Source organism: Scaptodrosophila lebanonensis, unplaced genomic scaffold, assembly GCF_003285725.1.
Source record: "Scaptodrosophila lebanonensis strain 11010-0011.00,11010-0021.00 unplaced genomic scaffold, SlebRS2 tig00000147-arrow-arrow-pilon, whole genome shotgun sequence".
In the NCBI taxonomy this organism is placed as follows: domain Eukaryota; kingdom Metazoa; phylum Arthropoda; class Insecta; order Diptera; family Drosophilidae; genus Scaptodrosophila; species Scaptodrosophila lebanonensis.
Window position 1 is genome coordinate 1054938 of NW_022060591.1, and position 22878 is coordinate 1077815.

At 40.0% G+C, this 22878-nt stretch overlaps 1 protein-coding gene across 1 annotated transcript in view; it reads right to left on the bottom strand.

The window, feature by feature from the left end:
* The window catches only part of LOC115629433 (protein hu-li tai shao), a 92320-nt gene extending 85918 nt beyond the window's left edge, over window positions 1-6402 (bottom strand). Inside the window, exons 1-2 of the mRNA XM_030525891.1 lie at window positions 6290-6402; window positions 5869-6136 (exon numbers count right to left, since the gene is read on the bottom strand). The gene's annotated coding sequence lies outside the window, so the exon portion shown is untranslated. The remainder of the gene's footprint in view (window positions 1-5868; window positions 6137-6289) is intronic.
* Window positions 6403-22878: the final 16476 nt, after the last annotated feature.

Below are 22878 nucleotides of genomic sequence, written 5' to 3' on the forward strand. Positions count from 1 at the left end.
TTAATTACTCATATTAGGACTTTCTAAATAATATTAGTATTTTGTAGCATAGTCTTCGTGTGCAAGACCTGCAGCACATCGCTTTGGCATGGAGTCCACGGGATTGTGAAATCTTTGAGGAGGAATGGAGCGCCAAGCATGTCTAACTGGTTCCCAAAGGTGTTCAAAATTAGTTGGTTTACGCTTGGCAACTTCCTTCTTCACATCATACCATAAATTCTCGGGTTGAGATCTGGAGACTGTGCCGGCCATTCTACCACATTGATCCTGTTAGTTTGAAACCATTGTTTGGCAACATTACTTGTGTGCTTCGGATCATTATCCTGCTGGAATACCCAAATCAGTGGCATTTCATCACTGGCATATGACAGCATAATATTTTGCATTATATGCACATAAAAGTGGAGACCCATGACATTCCGGATCCAATACAAGGCCCCGCGCCGTAATATGAAAAACTGGCTCAGATCATAATACGAGTTCCAATTTTTGAATGAGTGCACGTCAGGAGTGCAGTGCTTGGCTCTACCCATATCAGAAAAAAAAAAACAAACTAAAATGTGTATTGGAAACTATCGTAAACTATTAAAAAATAATAGAATTTACTATTTGCAACTTTTCGTGAGCTTAAGGAGCGATACACTTAATATTTTTGGAATGTTTGTGCAAGCACAACTAGTATTCTGAGCGCGTAGAATAGGGACTAGCTGTGGAAAATGCAAATAACAACAACAACAAGTGCAAAAAAAGCTAAAGCAACGCGACATTTTATTGTGCTCTTGTTGTAGATCACATAGGAAGAAAGAAAGGATTCAAAATGAAAGGAAAGACAAAAATACAAACGGTAGTGAAAAATATCACTACTATTATTTTGAGCACAACTGTATATGTAAAACTGAATTAATTGTTTAAATTGATGGATAATCTTCAAATTTGTTATACCCTGTAAAAAGGGTATATTAGGTTTGTGCAAAGTATGTAACATGCAGAAGGAAGCATCTCCGACCCCATAAAGTATATATATTCTGAATCAGCATGACGAGAGAAATCGATCTAGACATGTCCGTCCGTCTGTCTGGATGAACGCAAGGATCTCAGAAACTATAAAAGCAGAGAAAGAACGAGTTTATTTTATTTTTTGGAATTTTTGCAAACAAAAATATTGTTCGATTTTACCTCTCTCGGTATCGAACTCACGTAAAGGGTGTATAATTGCACATTTACAAATCAATTGCGGCTATGTGAGTGTATGTATTATGTCGGTATGTAAATATTGAATAACTTTGTCATTAGTGAACCGATTGACTTGAGTAGACCAGTGTTGAAAACCTCAGTTCAGCACAATTTTAATCATGAATCGCTTCACTCCGAAAGAACGCGCTGAAATAGTGACGCTTAACATTGAAAAGAGTCGTTCAGTTATGCTAACTCAACATGCATATCGTCGAAAATATCGCGACAAACAGGCATCATCTGACAACACTATTCGTCGTTTGTTTTCAAATTTTGTTGAGCACGGGACAGTGGGAGATCGTCCACATGTTGTTCATCAACGACCAAGACGTTCCAATGAACTGATTGAAATGCCCAGGACCCAAATGTGTCGTATCGCCACCGTGCTCAGCATTTTAACGTCAGTGGAACCACATTTTAAAGGACGATTTGCATTTGTTTCCGTATAAAGTGCAATTAACTCAAAGAATTTTGCCGACAGACTGTCCACTTCGCTTGGAATACGGCCAAACAGTTGCTCGAATGGTTGACACTGAACCTGATTTTTGGAAGCAAATTTTGATGACTGACGAGGCCCATTTCACACTCTCTGGCGGCGTTAACAAGCAAAATTGCCGCATTTGGGGAACGGAAAATCCACACGAGATTCATGAAACACCATTGCATGATCAAAAAGTGACTGTTTGGGCCAGTGTCTGCGCCAAAACCATCATTGGGCCATTTTTCTTCAAAGAAGGCGAAACAGTTGATGGGAATCGATATCGGTGGATGTTGGCTCATTATGTCTGCCCGCAAATGCGTGAAAAAGGCCTGAATGGTTACTGGTTTCAACAAAACGGTGCGCCATGCCATACTGCAAATAAAACAATTCAGTTTTTACAACAAAAATTCCCTGGACGTCTGGTATCAAAAAAAGGCCATTGGCCACCCAGATCTCCAGATTTGACTCCTCCGGACTTATTTTTGTGGGGATATTTGAAAAGCAAAGTTTACGACAGCAAGCCTCAAACCATTGACGAGCTCAAGGCAAATATTCGTGCAGAAATCATCGCTATACCACCTGAGATGCTAGAAAAAGTGATGGAAAACGCAGCAAAAAGGGCACATTTTGCTGTGTCCAATAAAGGCGGCCACTTGATTGATGTTGTTTTCAAAAATTAGTCTGAAGAAATTGTACAGAACCAAATTAAATAAAAATATCTCATACTTGAAAATCGGTTGTTTGTTTTCAAAGATATTCAATGTTTACATACCGACATAAAAGATGGCGCACCCTGTATGTCTATGCGCGTCTATTCATGTCTGTGTAAACATGTTTGCAGTCAGCCAAAGCCCCAGCATCAACAACAGCTGCAGGTAGCGTTTGGGCAGCAAATATGGCTATAATTTCTTGTTAAATCGGTCTATCATAGTGAAACTTGGCATACGGACACACAAGCACTAACTGGGGGTATTTGCAAAATTTGCAAAAATTACGGGAGTTAAGATTTGCGGGGGAGAGCGGGGAGGGAGGGAAATTCCAAAATACACATTTTCTGCGTATTCACATAAGGCATCTTGGACTCAAATTTGGTCTTATAGTCTCCGAGATATAGGCGATTATACGAATGGAAAATCGGGAAAATCCCCATAGGGGGGAAATGGGGGGAAAATCAAAAAAATAAAACAAACTTGAACAGCGTACACACATAACGCATCTTTGTGCAAAATTTGGTGTCTCTAGCTCTTATAGTCTCTGAAATCCAGGTGTTCATACGGACAGACAGACATAGAACGACTCGTGTTATCATGCTGATCAATAATATATATACTTTGTGGGGTCTGCAACGCTTCCTTCTGTTTGTTACATTTTTCACCTCGAAGAAACCTAATATACTCTTGTACATGTACATTTCAAGTACAAAGTTTAAAAATTAAAAACAATTTTTTGATCGAATTTACCTCCCTCGGTATTCGAACTGACGTAAAGGGTGTATAATTGCACAATTACATATATACGTCATCAGTTTAACACACATACATCAGCCAAATACAAGTATAATTGCTTCTGATTTTGGTTTATATTTTTCTCACCTTTGTATGCACTATCACTGACAAAGAGAACGTGTGATAACAATATACCGTTATATGGTTTTTACTATTTTCTTTTCTTTTCAATCGAAAAGGGTGCTTCATTTGTGCGTCATCGGGTTAGCACATGCAATTGGCTTTTCATTTATTGCTCAAGTTTTCTTTAATACACTGCCATGCACTTGAATAGGGACAAGATTTTCTAGCACTTGTATTGTGTTTTTCCTTTTTTTGACAAAAGCTGCCCTCAAATGCTTTGGTGTTGCAGCGGGGAGGCGGGAAAATCAGAAAAATAAAATAAACTCGTATAGACTAGGGACTAGGAGCAAAAACATCGATAATCGATCAAAAATCGTAAGGCTCGTTTAGAAAATGCCTATAAATATAAAGACAAGGACTTCGATTTTTGAGATAAAGTTTTGTTCACCGATGAATCAATGTTTAATATGTTGGAGGTAATGTCACCGTTTGGAGACCTATTGCTGTGTCGAGTAGGAAATTTTGTTTTTATCACGGGCAATATGGATCGATTTGACTTAAAGAATACATTGGAACAAAATTTAAATGAAGTGGTCGATGGTTGTACTAAAAGGACATCAACCCAAAACGTACGGATTACGTTGTCAGGGATCGGTTACTCTACAATGCACCACGACAATTGAATATTCCACCGTAAAGCCCGGATTTGAACAATATTGAAAACATATGGGAGCTTTTAGACCGGAAGCTGATGAAATATGACGTAACCAGTTTGCTTTGCAGGTTATAACACCTGGAGAACAGCGAAATCTGGTGGTCAATGCCGAGGCGACTTCAGGCCGCCATGGAAGCACATGGGGGGTCCTACTAAATATTAAAATACTTGTAAATATTATGTGGAGGTCAAGTGCTCAAATCTCAGAATTTTTACGAATACTAACGAATGCTTACGTCGTACATACATGGATTTTCATTTATATCTTTGTTCGGATATATCTTAAGTTTAAGAATTTTCTTCTGAAATACTCTGTACATATGTTTACAATATTTATAGAAAATAAAAAAAATTAAGAAAATTAAAAAAAAAAATTTGATCGATTTTACCTCTCTTGGTATTCGAACTCACGTAAAGGGTGTATAATTGCACATTTACATAGCAATTTCGTTTGTGTGAGTGTATGTATGCGCATCTTTTCGTGTCTGTGTAAACATGTGTGCAGTCAACCAAAGCACCAGCATCAACAACAGCCGCGGGCAGCGCTGCAGCAGCGCAAACTTGCACAGCGTACACACATAAGGCATCTTTGTGCAAAATTTGGTGTCTCTATCTTTTATAGTCTCTGAGATCCAGGTGTCCATACAGACGGACAGACAGGCAGACATTTTTCAGCTCCCGCAAACCTAATATACTCTTGTACATTTCACGTACAGAGTATAAAAAGCATCATTAGTTTTTCAATAAATACCTTTGGTTCTGCCAGGTAGCAAAATTGGGTCGTATTAGCCTTTTCGCGCCCACTGTATATCGTTTAAAAGTATTACACACCTAAAATTATGTTTAGTTTAAATTAATGTTTAAAAAGGCTTCACCTTTTTTTATATTTTTGAAATGTAGGATACCTTTTTATACCTTTAAGCAAAGGGTGAAAGGCTATACTAGTTTTGTGCGAGTGTATCTAACAGGCAGAAGGAAGCGTGGCAGGCCCAAGAAAGGGTCTGATCAGGGTGACAAGCTGAGTCGATGTACAAGAGCTGGAATGACCAAACTTGGAATCCAGGTTCACCTGAGCCCTAGGCAGGTCAAATTTTTTTTTTATGCTGATACACTCCCCCCCCCCCCCCCCCCCCCCCCATCACATTTCGTTTTTTTTTTTTATAACTTCCGTAATTCTTGGAATTTTGAAATCAATTTTAGTAGTTACATACAGTTAGTGCTTATGTGTCCGTGTGCCAAGTTTCATCATAGGTCAATTCTGAAGAAAGTTATAGCCATAAATAAAATCGCTGCCCATGCTCTGCCCGGAGCTGTTGTTGCTGCTTTGGTTCAACTTTGTGCTGCATACATACACGCATAGACACGATTCTGATGTAAATGTATGCTGTTCATATACATATGTATGTATTGAATAATTTGTATTTAATTTAATTAATAACATTTTTTAAAATTAATTAAACAATTTTTGCATATTGGTGACACAGGGTATTTAAGAGTTGAGCCTTTTTTGTTTTGAAAATACATAATTATATACATATGTACCTATTTAAAAGAGAATATTCTCTTATCAATTTCAAATGTTTGCGCCTTTAAATAAGATGGCACTCTGATCATGTGTGAGAAAAAAGCAACTCAATTAATCTAATTTATGCCCGACCAAGCCCATGACAAAAACCAAGCCGAATGAATCAAAAAATGGCGTCACCAGAGCATATTAGACAGCGACGTGCTCACCCACACAAAGATTCACGTGTAAAAACACCGACAAATACATACATATCTATGTATTAGCAATCAACTTCATTAAATATTACAGGCAGATCAAAAAACAATAGACTTCCTTATTCATGATTTTAGATTTTCACACTCACCTCCTATTCGTAGGTTGCTTTAACTCGAAAATGTTACGTGCTCTCTTGCTCTTGTTATACGCTTCACTGCTGGTACTAAATTGTTGCGACAGCAATGTTGACTATACTCACAGACGGGCAGAAAACTACCACTTTTGACAAGAACGCACGCGTCGCTTTTTATTAAGTTCCCTCTCCACACTTTGCAGTTCGATTGGCGTTTCCAGGTTATTTGTAGGTTCGTAATACAAAATACGCGGAGACTGCTTATATCCAGAAGCTCTCTACGCTAAAAAAATTTCGAAGAGGAAATACAATTACAAATCTTTGACATGCCTATCATGTATATAATACATATGTATGTTTGGATGTATATTTCTTGTGGATACATGCGCTGTGTGCTTTATATTCTACTGAAGACATTTATTTTTGAGCGGCTTACCTATCACATACACGTTTATATAGAACTATCTAACATAAGTGTGTCAGTTAGATTACATACCATGCTGCCTCTAAAAATTTACGAACTACCTTTGTTTTCTGCAACGAGTCATACTGAAAACTCAACATGAAATGATATTAATGCTAGAAGAGAAAAACAACTAGTGTTGCAAAACGTATTAAGGGCGTAACGCCAACATGTGTTTATATGTATACTTCTAAATACATATATACATATTGTATATGTACATACAATACACACATAATATACATAAATAATAAATATATTTTGTTAAAAAAAAAGAGGTCAAACTGGAAATGGTACTCAATTTATATCGACATTAGAGTATGTATATGATTCTATAAATTAAAAACATGCACATATGTTATAAATTACACTGGTTTGATTACGTCACTTGGAAAATGTAGAAGACATCCATTATACATGCATGCTACATAAATACATACATACAAGTAGATTTTTGCGAACACACCCTTAGGAGAGACCGGTAGTGGTATGTTAAATCGATACTTTTCCACACCGAAACACTCACAAAGTTTTTATTATTGGTCGCGAAATTTGGAAGATGTCAAATATACAATACCGGAACAAACGTCTTCATAATTAAAGTATACTCCAACATTAAAACATGATCTTCCAAATCCCTACAACAATTAACTTAAGAACTGCATACAACCCGCTTACCTCTTTGGATATCATTAGACGTGACAAGATATCGACGGCACTTTTGATATAATCGGTTATTTTAAGTCACGAAAACTTTTGGTTAGCTCTTGCAGCACTGTACGTAATTTAACAAAAAATGCAGAGAAAAAACCATATATGAGCGAATTAAAATTAATTTATCAATATTTCTAATGTATTTGGTGACCAATTGGAACAACAGACAACATTACCAGCTGGCTTGGAGGGGAAGTTCGAAAAATGAAATCTTTTGAAGTTCTGTGGCACTGGGAGTTTTCAAAAACAACCACCAGAGTTTTCTGTGGCACCCCTGATAGTTTGCGAAATATAGATGATTTTACAAAACGGCGTTTCCGAAAATCTCCCCTAGGGGTGAAGTGGGGAAAAAATAAAAACATTTAATTTAATTTAAATTTACTCATATAGCGCAGACACATATGGCATCTTTTTGCAATTTGGTGTCTCCTTCTCTTGTAGTCTCTGCGATCCAGGTGGTCATACGGACGGACAGACAAGGCTAGATCGACTCGTCTTATCATGCTGATCAAGAATATACATATATGCTTTGTGGAGTCTGCCACGCCTCCTTTTGCCTGTTACATTATACTCTATACTCACTAATATACTCTTGTACATTTCATGTACAGAGCATAAAAATATAGAAAGAGTCCAAAAAAAAGAGCAGGGACTTGTGACCAAGTACTATGTATAAGCTGGGTTGTTTTCGAAATAAAATTTCGGAAAAAAATTTAAAATTTGCTGGAAGTAGAAAAATTTGCTTGTTAATTTGGTCTGGTCTTTGTAATGTTGGCAATATTTATGTACAAGAAATGGATATAGAGCAAGCATCGCTGAGCCGATTGTTGCTCAGAAAGCAGCAATACCGCAGATGGCTTTCTATTAATAATATTATGTGAAAATGTAAAAACATTTAAAAACATAAAACATATTTAAGCATAAAAACATATATTTTAACGAATCCAATTGGTTTAAAAAAGAAAGCATAAAATGGATGTGCGTTGATCGCTTGACTTGCAAACCGGTTCGTTGTTATGTTCACCATTTAAAATAGCATATTGAACACCTTTGGAAACTGCACCTGGGATACTGGAGCTCTATGAACGTATGTTTTATACTTATGTACACATTTTACGGGCGGCAAAAAACAAGAAAACTCCTGCATGTACGCTATTGATACTAAGATTGTTTTTTTTTTTTTTACCTTGTAAGCAAAAGTAGTACAAATTTTAGGGGATAATCAAAAATTGTGCGGATCAGTTCCATATATCGCAGGCAAACATGAATTAGGGAACATCGATTAATATCGCGCATACCTATTAATGACAACATTGGTGCTATTGTTTAGAAAACTAGTCAGATCAAAATCGGTCTTAAAATATTTGTTTAATCAAATTTTTCAAAATTTAATTAAGTATATTAATATTGTTGTTGTTCATTTATGCCTTATACCAATGATGCCATCGCAGTCAGTTATTTTTAGCTATTGTTAGAATTTTAGCCGCACATGTACATAGAACAACCATCAACAGGCTGCCACATCTACCTAAACCAATGCCTGCGACACCCCATTGACGATATATTTGTAGATACACTTATTATTTGGACCTACGCACGCTCACATTTTAATATAGACCCTTGTATTTCATTAAATAAAAATGTTTTTGGTGACCCCGACGTGATTCTTAACACAGGATCACAACCATTGAGAACTCAATTTTATTGGAAAGTGTTACGTCCGCCTTTGCCAGTGCATCCCCTGTCGTTACGCCGGCTAGCTATAGGCTCAGGGTCAGATTCGCCCGCGACAGGGGTGCGGCGGACCAACAATGCATTTATATTTTTTTTAAACACACCTACTCATATGGTCGGCTGAGGGACGTCTGTGGAATTTGGGTGGAGTTGTGGCTACCTTGATGTCACGTAGCCGCGTGGCCCTCCCTACCTTGAGCCGGTTTCGGCCTTTTCTTGCCGGCTCCCTTTAACATGCTTGCTTTGGTTTTTCTCCTGCTCCGGGACTTTTATCACCCCATCTCACCCCATAAATGGACTGTACTCCAGATTCATGTTCAAATTTTAAATTTTATTACAATAAAAATAGACTTTTATACTTAAGCCATTGAGTTTTGGGACGCTGCAGTTCGTTGGCTCTTCGTGCCTATTTAACTTATTTGAATTCCTAACCTCTTTCTACCTATACTCGAGTATGCGGTTATGAGGGATATTATTAACAGGAGATAAACAGAAAAAACTGCGCCGCTCCAATACACATTACAAACTCCTGTACTTATATTAAATTTCATACATTTTTCTTTTATCTTTTTTTTTTTTTTTTTTTTTTTAAGTATACATTTGAATTTTTGTTTACAATATGGTTACTTGTTTGGTGTTGTGTTTCTGTTTAATGTTTTATATTATGTTGTGATCGTTTGGGCTATGTGTGTAACAGAAAATTGTTAATTATTTTGTGTGTTGTATTGTATTGTTATGTGACTTGTATATGAATGGGTGTGTATTTTGAATTTTGTCTATGGCATACATTCTTTTGGTGTTGTATATTGGAGTTTGTTGTATATAAATGGACTATATAGGGGTGGGCTTTATATAATTATGGGCTTTATATTAAATGGATTATGTGCGTATGGTTGTATATAATTATGGTATTTGCTTGAATGGTACATATGCGTGGGTTTATGGATCGAATATGTATGAGTATGTGGTGTATATAATTTTAAATTGTCTCAGTGGGAGTATTCATATGAACTTAGATTCTAAAGGGGGTACTTAGCCCAGAATCAGTCTCTCGCTTCCAGAACGCAGTTCCTCCGGTACACCCTGTCCGCTTTGGCGGCTTGTCTCGTAGAACGTTGGCGACTTGCTTCTTCGAACGTTGCGACTTGCCCCCACTCTCATTCCCCTAGCCTGGTGGACTGAATAAAGCACCATTAGTACTTGCGCCTGGTTCATTTTCTGTGCCCCTTACCTCGTCTGTCCTTGCGCTCTGCTCCTTTTCCTCTGCGTGTACATCCTGGGTCTAAACTCTCCTTTTCCCCTTTCCTGGATCTCCAATTTGCACCACTGATGTATATATTTTCGGTCACTTTCAACACTTTTCTGCGCCTGAAAATTTTCTGCATGTCACTTCCTTCACTTTCGCTTTCCTTCTGCCCTTGACAAAGGGCACCACTCCTGCCACCTGCCACTCTTCATGGAACCGATAATTTCCCTTCTCCCCGATGCTACTTTCCCCACTTTGCAACCCTCCTAATTGCTAGCACTGGTCCTCGCACCTCACGCACGAGTACTCGGTATCGGCCCGCGCCAGCTGTCAATCGCGCGAGTTGCCATCCCCATTGTCCGACGCCATTTGTGGTTTGCCAATACTGCCGCGTCGCACATAACAAAAGATTGATACACAAGACCACCAATCAATATCTTCGCTGTGCAGCAGTTCTTAGCGTGTTCAAAGCAGCAGCAGAAACCTCAAAGAAGCAAGGTTGACGGAACACTTCCCTCCCCCATCTTCGAAAGCAATTTCAAGCGGGAAATAATAAAGTTGTTACTGCCTTAATGGTCCAGTATTTAACTAAATTTACTAGAACACTAGGAGGTCAAGTCCAGTGCAGTCGCATCAATTGCAACGACGTCCTAACCACCCAGCTGCAAAACAGCGAAGAAGGAAAATAATGCATCATAAGTGGAAGAATATCTCGGGCATCAATGTATCGGCTAAGCAACGACACACAATGAATTATTGCATACGCAACCGTGCATGCAAGGCTGGCACGAAACGGCGGCATTATAAAAAGGGTCAATCAATCAGCGTTTAATTAAGTAGTCCAATAAGTAGACACCTAAGAATAATATGAGGCAAAATTCACTACATAAACCCATACCGGTATCAATAAAATTCAGTGTAAGAATCACAGTGTTCTTAAACTCAACGCTCTCAACCGACTCAAGCAACTAGTATTGTTAAAAGGTAAGCCCGAATAGTATTCTGCTACCAATATGGAAGCTTAAGCTAGTTAAAATTAAAGGGAATACAAAAATTGTCCATAGTATATATATATGCACTGTCGTCTGCGTAGGTTGCTATCAGCACTTTGTCCTCATATAATCTAGTTATTTCTCTCAAAGTAGGCATATCTGCAGTAAATAATTTATGCAGCGAAGGACTGAGAACGCTGCCTTGGGGTCAAAATAAACGCCTTGTGCATTTCACTCCATCAACCTCAGATTAGTGCCGTCTTCCAGATGTTTGGAAAGTGCCTCAGGCTGACTTTGCTATTCATGACCAGAACAATAAACAGGAGAGCTCTCGTGGGGAGAAGTTTCATCGTCCTGTCTAAAAGGTCTTCTCCATACTCTATACATGAAACGTACAGGAGTATATTAGGTTTACGGGAGCTGAAAAATGTAACAGACAGAAAGAGGCGTGGCAGACCCCACAAAGTATATATATTCTTGATTAGCATGACAAGACGAGTCGATCTAGCCCGTCTATCCGTCCGTATGAACACCTGGATCTCAGAGACTATAAGAGCTAGAGACACCAAATTGTGCACAAAGATGCCTTAAGTGTGTACGCTATACGAGTTTGTTTGTTTTTTTTTTTTTTTATTTTCCCCCACTTTCCCCCTATGGGGGTTTTCCCGATTTTCTATTCATATAATCGCCTATATCTCGGAGACTATAATACCTAGGAACACCAAATTTGAGTCCAAGATGCCTTATATGAATACGCAGAAAATGTGTATTTTGGCATTTCCCTCCCTCCCCCCTCTACCCCGCAAATTGTAACTCTCGTAATTCTTGGAATTTCGAATATTAAATTTGGGGAATACCCCCAGTTAGTTATTATGTTTCACTATAAGGCAAAATAGACCGATTTAACAAGAAGTTATAGCCATAAATATATTTGCTGCTCAAGCGCAGCCCAAGCGCTGCTCGCAGCTGTTGTTGATGCTGCTATTTGGTTAGACATAGACATTCATTGCTTTGTATATGTGCAATTATACACCCTTTACGTGAGTTCGAATACCGAGAGAGGTAAAATCGATCAAATTTTTTTTTTAATTTTCCTAATTTTTTCAATTTCTATAATTATTCTAAACATATGTACAGAGTATTTCAAAGTCGGGACACCCGACTTTAGCTTTTTTACTTGTTACTTGTTTTACCTTAAGGTTTTTGATATGCTGTACCACCTCTTGCAGTTGGAATGGCATCTCCAGCCTTATTTTGAGCACGATTTTGAGCCAGTATTATGATCGCCTGAGCATTTGCTGCAAACTGGCTTATTAAGGCAATAGTTTCACATGTGTCCAAAATCTTGGCATCTGAAGCATTGTAACTGCAATTTACTGTGGTTAGCCTCTGTTACCGCAACTCGGTGCCTACCAATTTGAGTTGTTTCCAGTACCTTCCCTTCATTGGGAGTGTTCTGGAGGTTAACATAAAACATATTTTGTCTTGTTTTGGCATTACTTATATCTTCACCATACTAATTATCTATATATATAAAACAGTTTGTCCTGACTGACTGACTGACTGATTGGTGATCAACGCACAGTCCAAACGGTAAAGGCTAGGAAGCTGAAATTTGGACTCAAGTATCCCCACTAAGAAGGGATTTTGGAAAACTCGAGCTCCAAAGGGGGGAAAACAGGCTCCAACGTTTGTATGAAAAATCCACAGTTTTCATCTAATTAACTTTAAACTTAGTTTGTATACTCTCAGAACAATGCCAAGAAAAACTGTAGACTTGGTTTTTTGATATTTATTTTGGGGCCTAGGTAGGTAGGTCGGAGCGGCAGCCAGGGTATGCACCCCGACTCACTTAGGCCTTGGGAGTTTTCCTGTAAAAAAAATGTTGGGGCACAAAAGCAAACCGCGTCAACAGCCCACAGCCCACACGGTAAAAGCTAGGATGCTGAAATTTGTGCTCAAGTATCCTATCATGGTGTAGATGCGCACTAAGAAGGGATTTTGGGAAACTCGAGCTCCAAAGGGGGGAAAAGTAGCTCCAAATTTTGTTTGAAAAATCCGCATTTTTCAACTGATCGACTTAAAACTTAGTTTCTAAAATCAATTAAAGAATACAAACAAAACTGCTACTCGGTTTTTAAAATTTTTTGTTGGAGCTTGATTTTCGTGTTTGTGTTTTGTGTTGGAGCTTGAATTATTGGGGTTTTAATATTTATTCACTATTTCAAATGAAAAGTTTGTGTTATAAATTTAGTCCGATCGATTTAAAATTTGGATAATGTAATCTACGTAACTAAATCTACAACTTTGCATTCAAGGATTTTCAAAATATGCATTTTACAAAAGCAGGCAGAACAAACAATACAAAATATCAAACAGTTGGGGACAACTAAGTATACACACACACACACACACACACACACATGCTTGTGTGGCAAGGTGCTGGAAAAGCTCATCAGCTGCAGGCTGTGCAATGCACTGGAGAGGGCAGGCGGGCTATCTCCGAACCAATTTGGTTTCCGCAAGGCGAGGTCAACGGTGGATGCCATCGGCAAAGTGGTCTACATTGCTACGTAAGCCACTGCGGGAGCACGCTGGAAGGGTGGTACAAAAAGATACTGCCTGGTTACTACGCTAGACATCCGCAATGCATTCAATACAGCAGATTGGAACCGCATCCTCTTGGCGCTGATGAGGTTTTCAGTACCGGATAACCTCCTCGCGGCCGTGCGAAATTATTTTGACGGCAGAACACTTGAGTACAGCTCAGATGAGGGCATGCGCACACATCACATCTCGCTTGGAGTGCCCCAGGGCTCCGTTCTGGGACCACTTCTATGGAATGTAATGTACGACGGGATACTACGACTACAGCTGCCAAGAGACGTGCACATAGTCGGCTTCGCAGATGATGTTGCCATAATCGCAGTGGCAAAGGAGCTGCGCGAGGTTGAAATGGTCAGCTGTGCAGCCATTGAACAAGTTGCGCTTGGCTCACTTCGGCCGGTCTGGAGCTTGCGCCCTACAAAACCGAGGCTGTTCTAATTAGCAGCCGGAAGAAGGTGGAGACTGCTCGCATTATGGTTGGTGGAACAACAGTGGTGTCCAAAAGGGCCATTAAATACCTAGGCGTAATGCTAGACACAAGACTATGCTTTCGTGAGCACCTTGAGTATACAAACCGAAAGGCAGCAGAGTCTGGAAGAGCGCTCTCACGAATTATGTTGAACTGCAGAGGACCGAAACAAAACCGCAGAGCACTGCTAACTAGTGTTACGAAGTCGGTCATGCTTTACGCTGCTCCTGTCTGGGCCCACGCCATGGAGAAGAGGTCCTACAGGCGAGGCCCCGATGCGACATACCGCTTAAGCGCGATCAGGATCTGTAGCGGCTTCAGAACAATCTCTGATGAAGCAGCACTTGTGCTAGCAGGCATGATACCCCTCGAGGAGCTGGCTTTGGAGGCGAAGGCTAGGTTCGAAGGTGCACGTGCCTCAGAGTCAGACACTCGGCCAACAGCCATATTGCGCCAGGAGGTAAGGCGTCAAAGTCTGGATAGATGGCAACGGCGTTGGGACTCCTCGACTAAAGGACGCTGGACCTATCGTCTAATTCCCAACATCCAGACTTGGATTACCAGAAAGCACGGTGAGCTCAATTTCCACATCACACAGCTGCTTAGCGGGCACGCTTTCGTAGTTATTTACATAAATTCGGACATGACTCCTCGGCGGAGTGCACTTGGTGCGGTAACGGCGTGGCAGAAGATGCGGAACATGTCGTACTAAACTGCCCTAGATTCAGTCGTAACAGGGAGGTGCTAGAAAACGCCCTGGGCACCCCTATATCGGCGGATAACATTGTGGAGCAGATGCTGGACAGCCAGAATGGATGGGATGCCGTCAGCCACTTTGCCGCCAAAGTCATGTGTGAAAATGGAATGGAATTAAATGGAATTAAAAAAAAAAACACACACACACATGCAAACAGCTGTTCGTGTAGTTGCGTGCAAACGATTGAAATAGCCTAATGTGTGAATGTCCATAGATACATATGTATGTGCACATCTATGTATGTACATATGTATCTACATATATATGTATGTACATTTGTCTTGCACTGACAGAGCAAGAAATGTTAATTAATTGAAAATTATATAACATTTTTAAAAGTAATTTTTTCTTTGTTTAGTGCATTTTGCATTATTTAAATATTCTGCTTATTGCATTCAAACTTCGATATTTTTATGGTATCGGTGCCAGTAGTTTTTGATCGTGGCTCATCGCTGCACGGCATTGACACGAGTGCCGTGTTTCATATTCTGAGTTTGTGCGTGGCCGTATTGACTCAATATAGCACGAAAAGACTCAAATGTGAATTTAAATTTGGACTCAAGTATCGTTTCATAGTATCCATCATAGTGTAGGAGCACACTAAGAAAGGCTTTTGGAAAATTCTAGCTTCAACGGGGGGAAAACGAGTTTTAAACGAGTTCCAAAAAAAAGCTAAAGTCGGGTGTCCCGACTTTGAAATACTCTGTACATATGTTTACAATAATTATAGAAAAAAAATAAGAAAATTTAAATTTGATCGATTTTACCTTTTTCGGTATTCGAACTCACGTAAAGGGTATATAATTGCACATATACAAAGCAATTGCGTCTATGTGAGTGTATGTATGTTTATGTGCGTCTATTTGTGTCTGTGTAAGCATTTTCGCAGTCAACTAAACAGCAACATCAACAACAGCCGTGGGCAGCGCTTGAGCAGCGCTGCTGCAGCAAATATATTTATGGCTATAACTTCTTGTTAAATCGGTCTATCATAGTGAAACTTGACACACGGACACATAATAACCCAAGGGGGGGTATTTCCAAAATTTTAGGCATCTGGGACTAAAATTTGGTGTTCCTAGGTCTTATAGTCTCCGAGATATAGTCGAATATACGAATGGAAAATCGGAAAAACCCCCATAGGGGGGAAGTGGGGGGGGGGGGGGAAAATCAAAAAAATAAAACAAACTCGTATAGCGTACACACATAAGGCATCTTTGTGCAAAATTTGGTGTCTCTAGCTCTTATAGTCTCTGATCTAGGTGATCATACGGACGGACAGACGGACAGACAGACAGACAGGGCTAAATCGATTCGTCTTGTTATGCTGATCAAGAATATATATACTGTTACATTTTTCAGCTCGCGCAAACCTAATATACTCTTGTACATTTCATGTACAGAGTATAAAAATATTAGTTATAGTGGTCATGTTCGTTTAACGAAATAGTTTGGCAAGAACAAAAATGTAACGGACTACTGAACAATTTTTTGTCAAGAACAGAAAATGTTCATTTAAATACCTTAAATGCCTTTCTACTGGTAACTTATAAGGTGAAAACATATGGGTAGGTCATGCACACACAAAATAAATACAATTGGAAACATTATATTGAGCCGGGTTAAGACGGGCAATACCTGCTAGTTAATTAATATATTGCGCCAGCCTGGTTTTGCAAGGTTTGTTCTCTCTCAACTGGTGATGCCAATTCCCAATTTTGATTTTATAATAATTTCACAGCTGACAACAAAATGAGCGCCACCTGCAGCTTTTCCAAGTTGTTCACATGTGGCACGCATGTAGCAGGAGACTTAGAAATAGTGCTTTCTTGCTGGAACCGGTTAGCTTCATTTTGCTGGCTTCATTGATCTTGGGAATCGTTCTCTTCCATTTCCACAATGGAATCAGCTTCTTCAGGAAAGGCTGAAAATATATTATTTTGAAGTGCTATCGGAGAGGAGGAGGCAGTTCGTCGCCCCTGATTGAGTGACCTTTTAGTGACTCGATGGCTCCTTTTCGCTTCCTATTAATAGGGGCTACTGGCATTTGAAACGATCAAACTTTTGCAACTAAGTTTGTGTTAGAAGCCGGTGTACTCACAAGGGCGAGTGTAGAGCACAAACTGGTTTTTGATGCCCCCGCTGTAGTGTACATTGATTAAGAGTCCACCACAGGAAATGTAAGGGTACTTGTAGTCAATGTACAAGTGGTTGAGGCAATCCAGTTACTGGTAGAGCTTGACGGCTGAACATATGGTTTTCCAATTCATATTTGCAAGTCTCTGGGTAATTTCGTTCTCAGCTCGAAGGTGATTTACCAGATATTTTTCTCATCTCCTCGTACTTCGGCAGCTTATTGACTAGTTTTCAAAAACAAGCAAAGAAGATAAATTCTAAGCTGTCTCTGCTTTGATGATGTATATACATATGTATGTCATCAGAGCAGCCCTACACAGCGGATTAATTACTTATTGGAGTCGAAGAATATAGCAAAGACTAAACTATTGCCGAAAAAATAAGGTGAAAGTAAGTTTCCGGATGATTTTTTAAGGTTCACTAGACGCTATTTTATTAAGAAAAGAAATTAAAACATTTTGTCACTTTGACAGCTACCAGGGTTGTGACCTTGCATTAAATTTAATAAAACAGAACCAAAAAATATTTATTACAGCACTATGTGCTTATTGTTTACAAACTGGAACACCGAACTGCATTCGCAACACTTTATGTCAGCAATTCCCAGCACGTTGGTTTGCTGGCAGTTTGGGTAAATAAGGTGTTAACTTATATGTTAAGTATAGAATTATGTTAATAAACATCATCAACAATATTTTTGGCTATAATTTTCCTTCTAATTGATCTATCATAATGAAATTTAATATACGGACATAATGACCAACTGAATGTGACTACCAAATTTGAGCTAAAAATTCCAAGAATTGGGTGAGTTAGAGAAAATCATAGATAGAGGAGGAGGGTGTATCGGAAAGTATGAACAAACTTGCCCTTTCTCGGGCTTAGGAGAATCTACATACCAAGTTAAATTATTCTAGCTCTTATACTTTCTCAGATCCTTGCGTTCATACAGATAGACGGATAGACAGACGGACATGGCTATATCGACTGTAAAACCGTAGTGGTCGCCCCATTTGATTGTCTGAAGCAACTTAATCGATGTTTCTCTCCGCGACAAAAATCTTGCTTGACAAAAGCCAATTGAAGTGTTTCCTTTTACATTAGGTAGATTTTTTATACAAAGGTCAAAACTCCATAATTTCGTAGTGATTTCGGTTATTAAATCAATTTATATATTATTTTAATGTAAATAACCAACAACCCGGTCAAATACCGGCTTTTTCATTTCGATTTTTATTTATCCACACATCCATTAGGATAAAATACCTTACCACATCTTTGGCTTAAAATGCGAAATATTAAGAGAATGGGCAAAAATAGGCAATAAATGTTATCGACAAGTTTATAATCACAGTTTATAGTATACATTTGCATAATTACTTTTCGGCAGAAATTGGCTTTTTACTTCACAATGCACGAGGACTTCAGCTAAATTTTTTTTTAAATAAGACATAACAAACCCAATCCATAACTATAACTGTCAATTTCGACAGACAAACAGTCGACCAAACATCTGTCTTTGTTAGCTCTGCAAAAATTCATTGCAACTGAAATTATTTTATTTATTGATACGAATAATATTACGTTAAAATGTTACTTTAACTGAAAAAAAGATTTTACAAAAATTCACGACCTTATGCCAAAAAAAGGATATCTAGCCCAATGTGGAAAAAAGCAAAGTGGCAGAGCTACGGAAGGTGCCGAAATTTCAATTTGCGCAGCAGTGCCATCTATCGGTACTGAGCGACGAGCCGGAGTGCCAAATGCAGTCGCGCAGGCGCAGGGTTGTGTCCCGATGGCACCCCAAAGTAGGGAAACATCAAGGCCGCGACGGACGGATGCCAAAGCAACAAAGAAATCCGCAGACGCACGATATCCGGCCTATATAAGGCAAACCGCAACACGCCATTCATGGTTTTTGGGGCGACCGGCGACCTGTTTTTTGTGGTTATTTGAGTGCCGAGACCTGCAATTAGAAAAAAAAGTACAAATAAACACAAAAAAATACAAATAAAGCAGCACCAAAACAGAGCTTGGCGCTCCATTTAATAAAAAATATATGTATAAACCTAGAAAGCACACTTAGATATTTAAGTAAAAATTCAACAACTTCATAAAGATGTAAAGGAAGATTGCCAATTGCAGTAGCGCGCAAAGTCATATATATATAGATGTTTATTCGCTTACGTGCGGTAGTGCGCATCGGCAGGACGATCGTAGTCCTGACGAGTTAAGCTAAATGACGCTTGTTGTCCTTCAGTTGATCTAATCGGGATCCCAATATGTGTCTTATTCTTGCTTATGTTGGCTATGCATGAGGCATATATAGACATTGTTTGTCAATTGCATTTAATTCTAATAACTTGTCTACCACAATTTACTGAAACAAACCTGCACGTCAGCATTTGTATTCTACGAGACCGCCTTGAATATTTCGTTTAATGCAGTAAAGTTCGCCGTTGAGGCGAAGTCAAGATCAAATTTCACAAACGTGAAGTGCTTGTGTTGCGTTGGCGTTTGTAAATTATTTTGAGAACAGTTGCATGTGTCGATTTGTGGCGACTGGTAGTGCCGTTTAGTCAATATTGCTGCTGGCCAAGTGCGTTGCTGACCTATTAATATTACGGTAGTAATTAGTATGCATGCGTACATCGCAAATGCTATCGCTATATGTATGCATTTTGAGAGTGTTGCGTCAGCATTTAGCCGGCGGTTGATTTATGCATTGGTAGAATTACCTATTCCAGAAGAAAATTTTTTGAAGCTTCTTCTTCTACTACTTCTTAATGTAGTTTGCTTCTGAGTATCTGCTGACCTTTCTTATGGTGAGTGTTTAAGGAGAGTAAGCTGGTATGTATGTATAGGTTGTGTTAAATCTTTGCTTACTTATATTAATTCCGATATCTGGTAATGCTTAGTGGCTGACGTCGGAGCCACAAATTGATCGAGATAGTCAGGGTTACGTAGGTGCCAATGGTAGCGATGACTGCTACTAAGTGAAACTGGCTTTATGTCTTCGAGAAGTGTATTTGCCAGAATGGTGAGTTGTGCTTGCTGCATCAACTAGGTAACTTGATCTGCATTTGGCGTTATTCGTTGTGACTGCTTACTAAACCTCGATTCCCTTCTAGATTCTTCTTTGTCGATGGATACACAGGCCGGATATGCTTCTCGAACTTGCGACGTAAATGTAGGGTGCTCCGGTAGGAAGTAATCTGAACTGGTTAGTGAGCACGCAGGGTCCATGGGGGTGATAGATGTTGTCTTCATGTTTATGAGCTGCCAGTCAAACGCCTTGTAGTCAGATTTTCCGTTACTGATTTCATTGACCTGCGTCCGAATTGCTTCTAGCCATGCATTTCTGTCAATTTCGTTCTGTTGTATCAATGTTCAGCGTGCTGTCGCATCTTTCATGAGATTTTTCTTCACCATAATCTGGATGATGTGTCTAGCTATGGGTACCGTATACCTTGAGTCCTGTTTTTCAAATAGCCCGGTGGTAATGTTTCCATCGATCTCTTGTTCGGATCTGCGTTGCCTGCCTCCTTTTATAGGTGCCTTCGTGTGCCGGAGGGCGACTTACATAAGTGGCCTTTGTGCGAAGTGTCCTTACATAACCGCAGTAACATTTCAATGCCTTGCTTGGCGATCTTCATGTCTTGCCATAACGGTTCAGTTTATAGTAGCTAACGAATTCCCATTAAGACACTGCTGTGGCCATGGGTGCTCGTTCTTGACAATAAAGTCCAGATGCATTTGGAAGCTGAGTATCGTTGACGCTGGAATGCTCGGATGACGCTAAGAGGCTACCAACAGCATTACGTTGATCCATCTTATGGGTGATAAACTGATTGGTGCGGTCAGTCTGACTCTCATGTTGTCATCCTTTGCAGGCTCATTATTGGTCGATTTCGGTCTTGATTTGTCGGTTTTGATGACCGGTCGACAGCTCCTGGTAGAGCGATCCACGTTATTTAGGATGCGTGGCTTATAGATTCGTTTAGGGATGGTCGGTGTAGATGTCCTTTTAGGCTTCCTGTAGTAGTGCCCTGAATGTTCTGCTACTGTGACAGCCTGCTCTGATTGAACCTTTGTAACAGCCCCAACGCAGACTGTCTTGGACGTTTCCCGAACGTTTACTGGTCCCGACACAATACATCCGAGTACAGTACTTTGTAATATGGGTTGGCCAATTCCTAGTGGTATCTGATGAGGCTGCATCAGACGGTGGTAAAATTCGGCTCCAATCAACAAGTCAATTTCGTTTGACCGGTAGAGCTCAGGATCAGCTAATTTGTACGTCATCTCTGGTGATCGTCGTCGACGGTTGGTCGGGCACAATTGTGTTCAGAACCAGAGCTTTTACTTGCATGTCATGCTTGCAGTTTGCAGACTTACTTGTTTTGAAGCTGGTAGATTGCTGTATTCAATGCCCTGCAATGTAGTTTCTATTCGCTGTGGCCTGATCTTCAAGTGTGTCAATAAGCGACTGGATACAAAGTTGGCTTGGGATCCAGAATCCAGTAATGCTCGCACGATTTTGTGCTGACCATTGTGGGCTACTTCTTTCACCTGTGCCGTAGCCAATAACACATATTGGTTCTTAGTTCTGGAAATCGCTGGTTGACTTGTGTAGCAATGTATGATGCGGCTGTTGGCATCGGAAACACTGTCTGCTTGAACACTCCCGAGAGCTGTGCGTGGTGCGTGATGATGCATTTTGGGCATCGGTTAGTTTCTCGAATCCAGGCCCATCGTCGGTCCACGTGCTTTGCCTTGAACGTCACGCATTTGTATACTGTGTGCCCAGTCAGCATGCAGTAGCATCAAACTCTTTTAGACTTTAGCTCTCTGGTCAGTGCCGCTCCGGTGGTGGCTTTGGCTGGTCGGTTGCTGGTCCTTATTACCTCCAGCGCTCGGAAGCGACGGTTAAGAAAGTCCAGGAACGAACTAACAACTTGCAATTCAGTTGAGTCCTTGGTTTCTTGCTCCAGTAAGGCTAAATTGAATCTATCCAACTTTTTCCTTAGAATGTACAACAGCATGCTGTCCCATTTGAGTTCGACTGGATCCAGGCCCACCTGCTTCAAAGCGCAAAGCGTTTTAACGGTGGTGTCTTGGAGCAGCCGGATGGCCTTGCTATCGTTTGTTGCTGAAGGCTGCTCCATTAACCTTTCCAATACGGCAGTGGTGATAGCCCTGGGATTTTGATAGCGTTGCACTAATGTCTCCCAGGCCACTGAATAGTTTGAAGCTGTTCCGCTTAAATGGTCGATAAGGTCAAGACTTTAGGTAGCACATCTTTTGGACATCTGGTAAACTGGTCTTGTGTATCATCTCTAGGAACTGATCATTGAATGCGCGCCAGTTCACGTATCGTCCATCGAACGGTGGAACTGCGATTTGCGGCAGCCGGACGGTCATGTTATTGACCTTCTGTTGATCAAGGCGGGATCCTAGTGGTCCGGCTTGATGTTTGGGTGGACACTCGAGGTTCGTTTAATTAAAGGCACTTGTGGCCCTGCTGCTTCAAGGGACCCTCGTGGTCCAGTAGGTGCGAATAACACCGGTTGTCCTGGTTGCGCTTGAGTGAAACGACGCAGGACGTTTGTAGTGACCAAGGATACCGGATGGCAATCCTTGGGAGCATGTAGTCAACGTGGTAGTCGGCGTGATAAAGATCAGCGGTTCCTGACCCAAAGTAACAGGCCGTTCGTTGATAATTTGCATACTGATTTTATTCTTACAAATCATGGCTTATATAGCCATGCTTAAAACTAGCTTATGACTACTTACATTTACTATTTCTATGTGTTGGCGGTTTCGCAATAATGATGCCCAATCATATATTATGAGGTTACGTATGCTGGTGTCAGCCCAATTTGGTTCATAAACTATGACCTGATT